Genomic DNA, 10729 nt, shown 5'->3' with positions numbered 1-10729 from the left:
TCTATTTGTCATACTTTGTTTCTATCAAAAGACATTTTCCTCATTTGCTTCCATCAGTTTTAGTCAATAAAGGGGAGGACCCAGTTCTAAGGGTTTGATTTTTAAAAATTTATTTTCTTTTGAAGATTAAAAATTTATTTTTTAAAGTTTCCCCAGAAGAATTAATTCTAATATTACCAAGCTAAATTTGAATTAGACTTTAAAAAAAGCCTTACTGTGTCAAAAAGAGAAATTATGTTGCTGACATAGTGTAATGGGATGAAGAGTGTCCCCCCAAAATTCATGTTAACCCAGAATGTCAGAATGTGACCTTATTTGGAAAAAGTCTTCATAGTATATAATTAGTTAAAGGTTTTGGGGTGACATCCTGGATTTAGGTAGATCCTAAATCCAATGACTGATGTCCTTATAAGAAGAGAAGACACAGAGACACGGCGAGCAAGGCATGTGAAGATGAAGGCAGAAATTGGAGTTTCGCTGCCACAAATCAAGGACTGCCTGCAGCCACTAGAAGTTGGAGGAAGCAAGGAGCCTTCCCCAGAGCCTAGAGCAGTGATGGCGAACCTATGACACGCGTGTCAGAGGTGACATGCGAACTCATTTTTTTGGTTGATTTTTCTTTGTTAAATGGCATTTAAATATATAAAATAAATATCAAAAATATAAATCTTTGTTTTACTATGGTTGCAAATATCAACAAATTTCTATATGTGACACGGCACCAGAGTTAAGTTAGGGTTTTTCAAAATGCTGACACGCCGAGCTCAAAAGGTTCACCATCACTGGCCTAGAGGGAACTTGGTCCTGCTGACACCTTCATTTCTAATTTCTAGCCTTCAGAACTGAGAGGGAAGAAATTTATGTTGTTTTAGCCACAGTTTGAAGTACTTTGTTAGGGCATCCCTAGGAAACTAATAAACATAGATAAAAGTATGCAGTGAAATTGAGTGCCAAGCACTCCAAACTTACAAGATTGGCTAAAATTGTCACAAGACTTCTGAGACAAATGTCTAGTCCAGTAGCAGTTTTTATGTTTTCTAAACTAGAATGAAATGGCCTGGATAAATGAAACCAAACTCCCAGTTAATTCCACAATCCCATTTTACTGATTTTTTTCAACACCACATCTGCATTTCTATAATTGATTTCTTTATGCCAGAGGTGTTAACAAATAATTTATACATTTACTGTCCACTCTTCTGCCCATCTTGAGTAGTGGGTGTTGGAAGGGAGATGTTCAAAGACAAACAGAGGAACAGAAGAAACAAAACTGGATGAATATTCCCCACAAATAATACCGAAGAATGGAGTTTGGTTTTGTTCTTATTTTACACCATTTAATATCCTAAAGAGTAAAATAAAGGCTTCCCAGTACCTTTATAGCGAATCAGTGACCTTTACTGATTACACTTTGGTCAAAGGAGCCAGCTGTCATTTTTTAAGAATTGAGATGATACATATAATTAGCCTATTTATTTGTTCATTCACTTATTCATTTATCCTCATCTGAGGATATGTTTTACTGATTTTAAAGAGAGAGGAAAGGGGAGAGAAACAGCCATGTGAGAGAAACATCGATCAGTTGCCTCCTGTACATGTGCCCACTAGATATTGAACCCACAACCTAGTTATGTGCCCTGACCAGAAATCAAACCTGTAACCTTTTGGTGCACAGGACGATGCTCCAACAACTGAGCCACACTGGCCAAGGTATAATATAATTGGCCATTTTAAAGTGAACGTGATTCAGTGGCATTTAGAACATTCACAATGTTGTACAAACCCCACCTCTAGTTCCAAAATTAGAACTTTGTGTCTTTTTTCGCTTAGCATAATGTTTGTGAGGTTCATTTCCACATAGACCACTGTATATGAGATTCACATACATATACTGTGGTCTATGTTGTTCATGTGTTGGTGGTCCTTGGGCTGTTTCCACCTTTTGGCTGTTGTGAATAGTGCTGCTATGAATGTGTGTGTACCTGTATTTGAGTATCAATTTCCAGTTCTTTGAGATACATGGTAATTCTATGTTTAATTTTTTGAGGAACTGCCAAACTTAACATAGCTGAACAATTTTACATTCCCACTAGCAATGATGAATGTTCCAATGTCCCTACATCCTCACCAAGGTTTATTTCCTGTTTTTAAAAATTATATCCATTCTAGCAGATGTTGAAGTACTTCATTGTGGTTTTAGTTTGCATTTCCCTAACGGCTAATGATGTTGAGCATCTTTTCACATACTTGTTGGCCATTTGTATAACTTGTTTGGAGAAATGTCTAAGTCTTTTGCCTATTTTTTAATTGGGTTGTCTTTTTGTTGTTGGGTTGTAATAGTTATTTATATATTCTGGATACTAGACCCTTACTAGATAAACGATTTGCAGATATTTTCTCTCATTCTGTAGGTTGTCTTTTCTCTTTCTTGATGATGTTCTTTGATTCACAGAAGTTTTTAATTTTGATGAAATCCAGTTTATTTTTTCTTTTGTTGCTTATGCTTTTGGTATCATATCTAACAGTCCATTGCCAAATCCAGGGTCATGAAAATTTTCTCCTATTTTCTTCTAAGATGTTTATGGTTTTAGCTCTTATAGTTAGGTCTGTGACCCATTTTGAGTTAAATCGTGTACATGGTGTGAGGTAGGAGTCCAGCTTCATTGTTTTGCATGAGGTAGTTGCCCAACTAAGACTGTTCTTTGACCAGCCACTGTTTGACACTGCTATAACACACCCTAAGGGTAGTCAGTTCTAGGACCTAAGTTGTACAACTATGACAGATCAACCGTATAGCTATATAGTTGGCAGTCCTAAGGGGTGACAGCCTTGTCCTCACCTGATCATTGTGTCAAGGGGTGTCAGTGCTATCTTGTTAGGATAGAGCTCCCAGTGGTGAACAGATATCACATGAACGGATGTGTTAGGTGTCAATGTAGAGACAGTTTTTAGCTGTCACATATTTTCCCCCTCCAAGTAACTTCAGAAAGTGAATATTTTGTTTTCCAGCCTCTAAATGTATGGAGAGAAGGCAGGGGAGAAGATTGGAGTGAATGTAGAGGGTTCCTTTATACAGTATCGGTCACAGAGATAGTCCTGCCCACTGTGTTGCCAGTGTGGTAAATTCAAAGTCGCATTGCTCTGTCACTCTACCAGGGTCAAATTAGCTCTTGTTAAGATTCTCTGGTATAAGCATACCATCGTTTTCAGTCAATAAAGGCTAGAATTAATATATTTACAGCTGACCTAATTGTTAAAACTGAGACCTTCTTTTATTATTTATTTATTTATTTATTTTAAAATATATTTTATTGATTTTTTACATAGAGGAAGGGAGAGGGATAGAGAGTTAGAAACATCCATCAGCTGCCTCCTGCACATTCCCCACTGGGGACATGCCCGCAACCAAGGTACATGCCCTTGACCGGAATCGAACCCGGGACCCTTGAGTCCACAGGCCGATGCTCTATCCACTGAGCCAAACCGGTTAGGGCTGAGACCTTCTTTTAGAAACCTCCTTAAGAGAGACAGAGGCCCTATAAGTGGAGATGGGAATAAAAGTTTCAAATTGCTCCTGTCTCCTATTTTGAAACATGAAAAAATTAAAAGATTTATTAGCATTCGTTAATGCATTCAATAACATTGTTATATGCTGGGGATGCTAAGAACTTGAGTTTCCACGCCTGGGCTGTATTTGTGGCTTCGCCATGCACTCACTAGTTGTGTAATGGTAGGCATTGCACTTTGCCTTGATTGAAAACCATTTTCATATACATTGTCATTGAATTCTCGTAACACTTGTTAGGAAGACAGGCAGACAAAGAGATTAATCTTCACAAGCTAGTAAGTGGCAAAGCTGGGATTCTAAACCAGGCTCTGTCTCTTGCGCAGTATGTCCTTTTCCTCACTACACTAGAGGGACTATTACCTAGAAATAATTTGTTTGATAAGGTTGTCAAGTTATCTCCGGTGACAGCTTCCTTTCCCACAAAGCACTGAGATGAATGGGGTCTCAAAGGGCTCCCCCAGGTAGAAATGCCTTCAGATGTGCGAATACTCATGTAGGAAGAGCATAAGGGTGGCTGGCTCTGTGTAATGTGTACCTTGCAGTACAATTAGCCCCGTCACGCAGGTGAGACCAGAGCTTGATGTAAACAGATGGGCTCTCTCTGAGATTCTGTGAGGAGAAGGGGTCAGGGAGAAAGCAAGAACTTAAGGAAGCTTACTGAATTCTGTGTTTTGTGACTAGAGCAGGGGTCCTCAAACTTTTTAAACAGGGGGCCAGTTCACTGTCCCTCAGACCGTTGGAGGGCCGGACTATAGTTAAAAAAAAAAAACTATGAACAAATTCCTATGCACACTGCACATATCTTATTTTGAAGTAAAAAAACAAAACGGGAACAAATACAATATTTGTATTTGCATGTGGCCCGCGGGCCGTAGTTTGAGGACCCCTGGACTAGAGAAAAGCAAAACTCAAGGCACTGCTGAGGAAAACACCAGGTGACAACTGGTGGAGGCTGTTTTGAACTAGGAGAGTAGTTTTGAGTCGAAGCTTAGGGACCCAGGGCCTACACAGCCTGGTTTCTTCAAAAATCAGAGTTGCTGAGAGCACCCAGCCTGAGCATGGGGTTCTTTTATGTTCTGGATAAGGACCAGACTCTTTAGAATCACATAGTAGGATCTTCGTGATCTCACCGTTGGCAGCCCTGCTAACCCCTTCTTCCACTTTCCTGCATACATGCTAGATTCCAACCCTCAAACCCCAAATTCCTTAGGTGCCAATTTTGCTTTTTCACACCTGTGTTTGGCCCTGTTATTTTTCTCTGTCTGAAATTCTTTTACCCATCTAACAAATTGTCTTTCAAGTGTTGGCTCAAATTTCCCTGATTCTGGCCCCAGACCATGCTGCACGTCTATAGCACCTTGTGACTATGTTATAGGGGTTGTCATGTTAAACTGGGATGACCTGTCTTTGTGTCAAAAGGCCGTGGCTCTGTCTCAGATGCTATAGTTTGGCCTATTCAATATGCATTTGCAGCCTTCATATGGAAATCAGCAAACAAGTTAATAGCATTTGCCTTCCGAGAGTTCTTTGCAACCCGGGTGGCCACATGACATGATTCTGGTCAATGAGATATAGGTCATAGTTTCTGGGGAGGGCTTCCTAGGAAGAAAGAAAAAACTTGGAAGGAAAAGGTTTTTTGCTCCCCTTCTTCTGGCTTAGAAGGCAGATGCAATGTCAGGAGCTAAAGCGATCATGTGTGACCATGGGGAAGAAAGTTACGATGGTTCAGGAAGATTCAGAGTACCTGGCTCCTAGATGACACCTCTAAGTGGCTGTACTAGTTCTAGGCTATCTTCTGCTGGACTTCTTATGTGAAAAAATAAACGCTTTATCTGTTACCTCTATTTGTCTAGACTACTTTTGGTAGGGTTTTCCTATTTGTATCTGAAAGCATTCTAACCCGACTAGGTCCGTAAAATCTTTTAAAACTTGGAACTGTTTTATTCACTGGTGTATTCCCAGGCCCTAGCTCAGTGGTCGGCAAACTCATTAGTCAACAGAGCCAAATATCAACAGTACAACAATTGAAATTTCTTTTGAGAGCCAAATTTTTTAAACTTAAACTATATAGGTAGGTACATTGTTATTAACTTAATTAGGGCACTCCTAAGCTGGCCTTTGCTAAAATAATAATAAAGCCACCAACACAAAATAATTACAATTCTTAAATTGATGAAAAAATACCTGTAGGATTTGCAGCTGGTTGGAAAAATACAGGTAATTTTATGCTTCGAGTGGGTACTTTTGTCACCCGCGTGTGATTTGCGGAGGCGACTAGCACTAACCACTGCACAATGAGACTGCTGACTGACTGGCTCACTCAACTCATGCATGAATCGCACGCGCTTCCCCCGTGCGGCGTATCTCGTGGCCCGACCAACCAACCCACACCCCCCACTTCTTCTAACGCCACTTCTTCAAAATAGACTCGCCCAGGCTGAAAACTGCGCATGGGCCACGAAGTTTCAATTGCACTGTACGTGCAGGCCCGCACGTGGTATTTTGTGGAAGAGCCACACTCAAGGGGCCAAAGAGCCACATGTGGCTCTCGAGCTGTGGTTTGCCGACCACTGCCCTAGCTTAGGCACAGGAAATGTTTGTGGAATCTATAATAATAAAAGCGTAATCTGCTAATTAGACTGGACATCCTTCCAGAGGAAGCTGGGGCTGCGAGGGAAGCCTGGGTCCCGGGCCCCAGGTGCTGGGAAGCCCGGGTCCTGGGTGCCAGAGGGAAGCCGGTGCCGGCAGCCGGGGGAAGGAAGGCCTACTCTTGCACGAATTTCGTGCATCGGGCCTCTAGTGAAGAATAAAGATGAATTTAGCAGAGAGCGCATAGCACCTCACAGTGCCTGGCTTTCAGTAAAGGTGAGTTTTCTTTCACCCTTTCTTATCCTTGTGCTTATCGTTATCATTCCATTTAACCTGTGTGAAATCAGGATGTATTTTACAATGGATCAACATGTATTGTAAGACTTCATTTTATTCCCTTAAGTCTATTCAATCGATGATGCTTCTTAAACATCAAGTTGTCCTAGACCCCAGGGGATATGGCATTATTTTAACTATCAAGAGAGAAGGGGGCTAGAGTCCTGTTTAAGTGGCAAAAAGACCAATGGCTCTGTTAAAAAGAAAAAAAAAAATCTTAGCATCTCCTGCTCATCAGACAATCCCCATGGCTGCTTTCCAGAACAAAATGCTCATTTCTGCACCTGAGCCCAGGACTGCAGCAGAGGCAGAAGCACCCTGAACATTTCTTTCTGACTTGTGGCTTGAAACTGTACATCACTGACCCTTGCTGTGGGTTGGAGGAGGGGCAAGTGGTTATGAAAAACACTCCATAAAGGCAACACCTAGAAGGTTGAAAGGTCATAGTCAGATACTTGGGCAGGTAACAGTAGCAACAGACATTGAAAGAGGATATGGGGACTAAGGGAAAAGCAAATGCTATGTAACCTCCTGACAGTTGGATGTCTCGACTTTTATGTCCCACATGTTATCTTGGCTGCGAACCACTAGTATAGATTCATTCAAGTTCTATTCCAACTTTGAATCTCTGAAAGCCTGTGTTCTTCACTGGGCATAGAGCAGGTAGAAAAACTAGAATTTGAATATTATTTGGAATTTAATTTACATCATTCAGCATCTTAATCCTTCATGTGGAGGGTTGTATTGTTTATATTTTTTTAATCTTCTCCTTTCCTCCAAGAGAATTGTACATATCTGTCCATGTTCTTGACTCCTGGAATTTATCTTGGATATATACCTAGGAGTAGAACTGCTGGGTCCTATAGTAACTCTGTATTTAATTTTTTGAGGAAGTGCCAAAATGTTTTTCACATCCGCTGTACCATTTTACAATCCCATCAGCAGTGTATTTCAGTTCCATGTTCTCTATATCCTTATCAACACTTTTTGATTATGGCCACTCTAGTGAGTATAAAGTGGTATCTCACTGTGGTTTTGATTTGCATTTGCCTGATGGCTAATGATGTCAAGCATCTTTTTCATGGGCTTATTAGCCATCTGTGCATCTTTTTTTGGAGAAATGTCTATTCAGACTCTTTGCCCAACCTTAAAATTGGGTTATCTTTTTAGTATTACTGAGTTGTAAGATTATATATATATATATGTAAATTAGCTAGGAGTTTCTTACCTTTTTAGTATTACTGAGTTGTAAGATTATATATATATGTAAATTAGCTAGGAGTCCCTTATTAGATATATGCTTTGCAAATATTTTCTCCCATTCTGTGGGTTGTATTTTCACTTTCTTGGTAGTGCCCTTTGAAGTATAGAATTTTGATGAAGTCCAATTTGTTTTTTTGTTCTTTTGTTGCTTATGCTTTGGGTGTCATATCTAAGAATCCATTGCCAGTGTTTTCTTCTGATAGTTTTACACTTTTAACACATTCATTTAGGTCTCTGGTCTATTTTGAGTTAATTTTTGTATGGGGCATGAGGTAAGGATCCAACTTCATTCTTTGAGTTCTGGTGCTGGGGTCAGGGACAGTGATGTACCTCTCTCTGAGTGACACCCCCACTTTAGGAGCTCAGTGCTTGGTAGGGAGGGACAGTAGTCCCAGATCTCCTGGCTTGCCTCTCCAGGAGCAGTCAGGGCCCCAGTATTCTCGAGGGTGCTATGCCCACAATAGAGCCTCCATCCCATGAGTAGGTAGGACTGGGCTAAACAAGGGAGCCCCCACCTCTCTGCTGTATTTGATGGGAACGTAGCCTCAGCAACAGGCATCTAGGGACAGGATGATAAATGCTGACGTCCTTTCCCTCCCAGGAAGGTAACCCTGCCAGTGGGAGCTGCGGGGAGAGGAACCCTGTATCTAGGCTGCACCACTGTGGAGTGGAGTTTCCCTCTCGCTGGGCTGACTGGAAGCAGGGAGGGAGGTATTTGGTTCAAATACCACAGACTCTCACTTACGTTATTGACCTTTAGTGAATTTTCTTAAATGTTTCTTCATTTGCCTTCTTTTGACTAGGATTTGGGACCACTTCCAGAGATTTAAATAATTTTTTGAAAATAATTTTTCCCAGTTTTGCTGTGGGGTGGGTGCAGAGAGGTCCTCGCTGTCCTGCTGCTATAGATTCTTTTTTGAGAACTCAAAACAAGTGAGACTCTGGGCAGTGGAAAACCAGAAAACTCAAATTCTGGTGCCCATATAATAACTCACTCGATAAATATTGATTAAATATCACTTATGAAAATGGCTCAGAACTAAAAATGGATTGAGTTGACCGTAACCAAAGCAGGGAGTTCTGATTTTGCAGACACACCATTACCCATACACTTTATGGAATATCTACTATATGTGAGGTGGAAGAATAGAAGATAAAAAGCTAAAAACCTATTTTAGAAATTAGGAGAGTTTCACAAAAGGAGAACTAATAAACCAAGGCAGCCTATATAAATGCCCAGAGAATAATTGCTCCAGTTTTTCAGGGGCACAAGAAACTACCCAGCGCCAGAGTGGTCAGTCCTGGAGGAAGAATGAGCTCAGCCAGGTTTGGAGAAGAGCAGGATTCAGCCGTGTGTGTGTGTGTGTGTGTGTGTGTGTGTGTGTGCGTGTGTGTGTGTGTGTGTGTGTGTTTTGGGGGAACGCACTTTCCAAAGCAGGGATGCTGAAGTGGGGTTGTATTTGGTATGCCGAAGCAATAATGTGCAGACCTGCCTGCTTGCCCAAAGGTCTGTACGGAGAGATCAAGTTGAAGAAATGAGGTGGTGACCAGAATAGCAGGGGAGAGGAGGGCTTGGCTGTTGGACCGTGGAGTTTGGTCCCTATCTTCTGGACTGGTGAGAACAGTAAGTTCTTTTTAGAGAAGAGTGACTGGGACAAAGAGGTATGTAAGAAAATGGCTTTGCCTGTAGTGTGTAGATGGAATGAAGGGGTGTGTGTGTGTGTGTGTGTGTGTGTGTGTGTGTATGTGCGCGTGCGCGTTTGCACGCAGTAGGGAGCCTGGGGGCAGAGACTAGTTATTAGACAGTTGGAAAGAAATGACAGTCTGGATTAAGTGAAGTGGGGGGAAGGAATGGAATGTCTGGTGAATAGTAAGATATAATCATGACTTCAATAATGCCAAGCCATTTTTAAAAGAAACATGGCAGTTTCTATTTTAAAAAAAATCCTGGAATGCAATGTGATATGGTCTAATCTAGCGATTTAAGATACTATGCCTATTTTAAAGATGGATTTCTCGTGCAGTAACTATAGTTAAACGGATCTTTTTATTTTTTTAACTTGCATGTATTTTTCCTGTTGCTTCAAATTCCAGCTCTTCACAATTTGCTTACTTTGATCTCAAATTAACCTATAGTATGTACGTGCAGAAGAGAACCCAGGGTTGCAACAACAGCAAAAGATTGTGCACTGTTTTATGGATGAGTTTTCTCCCTTGCAAACAGCGATCCACGTAGACATGGGAGGCACGTGGCGAACTCCAGCTTTTTTAGCAGGTGTAACGTGACCTTCAAAACTCCTCAGGACAAGCAGCTCCCCCGTGGGGCTGCATCTCCCGTCAGACGCAGGTGGGCAGGGTCTCCGGGGCTGCCCGGTTGACTACGGCTCGCGGTTCTGAGGCCAGAGTCGGCAAAAAGAATACAAAAACACGGGCAAAAAACAACCCACAAAACCCCATGCCTTCCCACAGGGGGCTGATGAGTGAAGTCGCAGAAAGAAGGTTCTGCTCTTGCCCTTTTAAAATTCCAGTGCAGCAAACACTCGCGCGGGCACAGACACACACACACACACACACACACACACACACACACACACACACACACGGTCGGCCGGCTCTTCCCACTCTCGGCACCGCACCGGCGTCCCTCCCCAAGTCCTGATTCATGAACCGTGCCACCTTTGTCTCGTTTTAAACTGTGCAGACTATTTTAATCCCGCCACCCCCGCACAACACACGCGCGCGCGCACACACACACACACACACACACACACACACACACACACACACACACACACACACACACACACAGTCGGCTCTTCCCACTCTCGGCACCGCTCCGGCGTCCCTCCCCAAGTCCTGATTCATGAACCGTGCCACCTTTGTCTCGTTTTAAACTGTGCAGACTATTTTAATCCCGCCACCCCCACCGCAGACTCCCCCCTCCCTCCAGCTTCTGGGAAGCTCCGCTGTAAG

The sequence above is a fragment of the Myotis brandtii genome, unplaced genomic scaffold, assembly GCF_000412655.1.
Source record: "Myotis brandtii unplaced genomic scaffold, ASM41265v1 scaffold125, whole genome shotgun sequence".
NCBI lineage: Eukaryota > Metazoa > Chordata > Mammalia > Chiroptera > Vespertilionidae > Myotis > Myotis brandtii.
The sequence above is the reverse complement of the archived record's forward strand: the minus strand, read 5'-3'. Positions refer to the sequence as shown.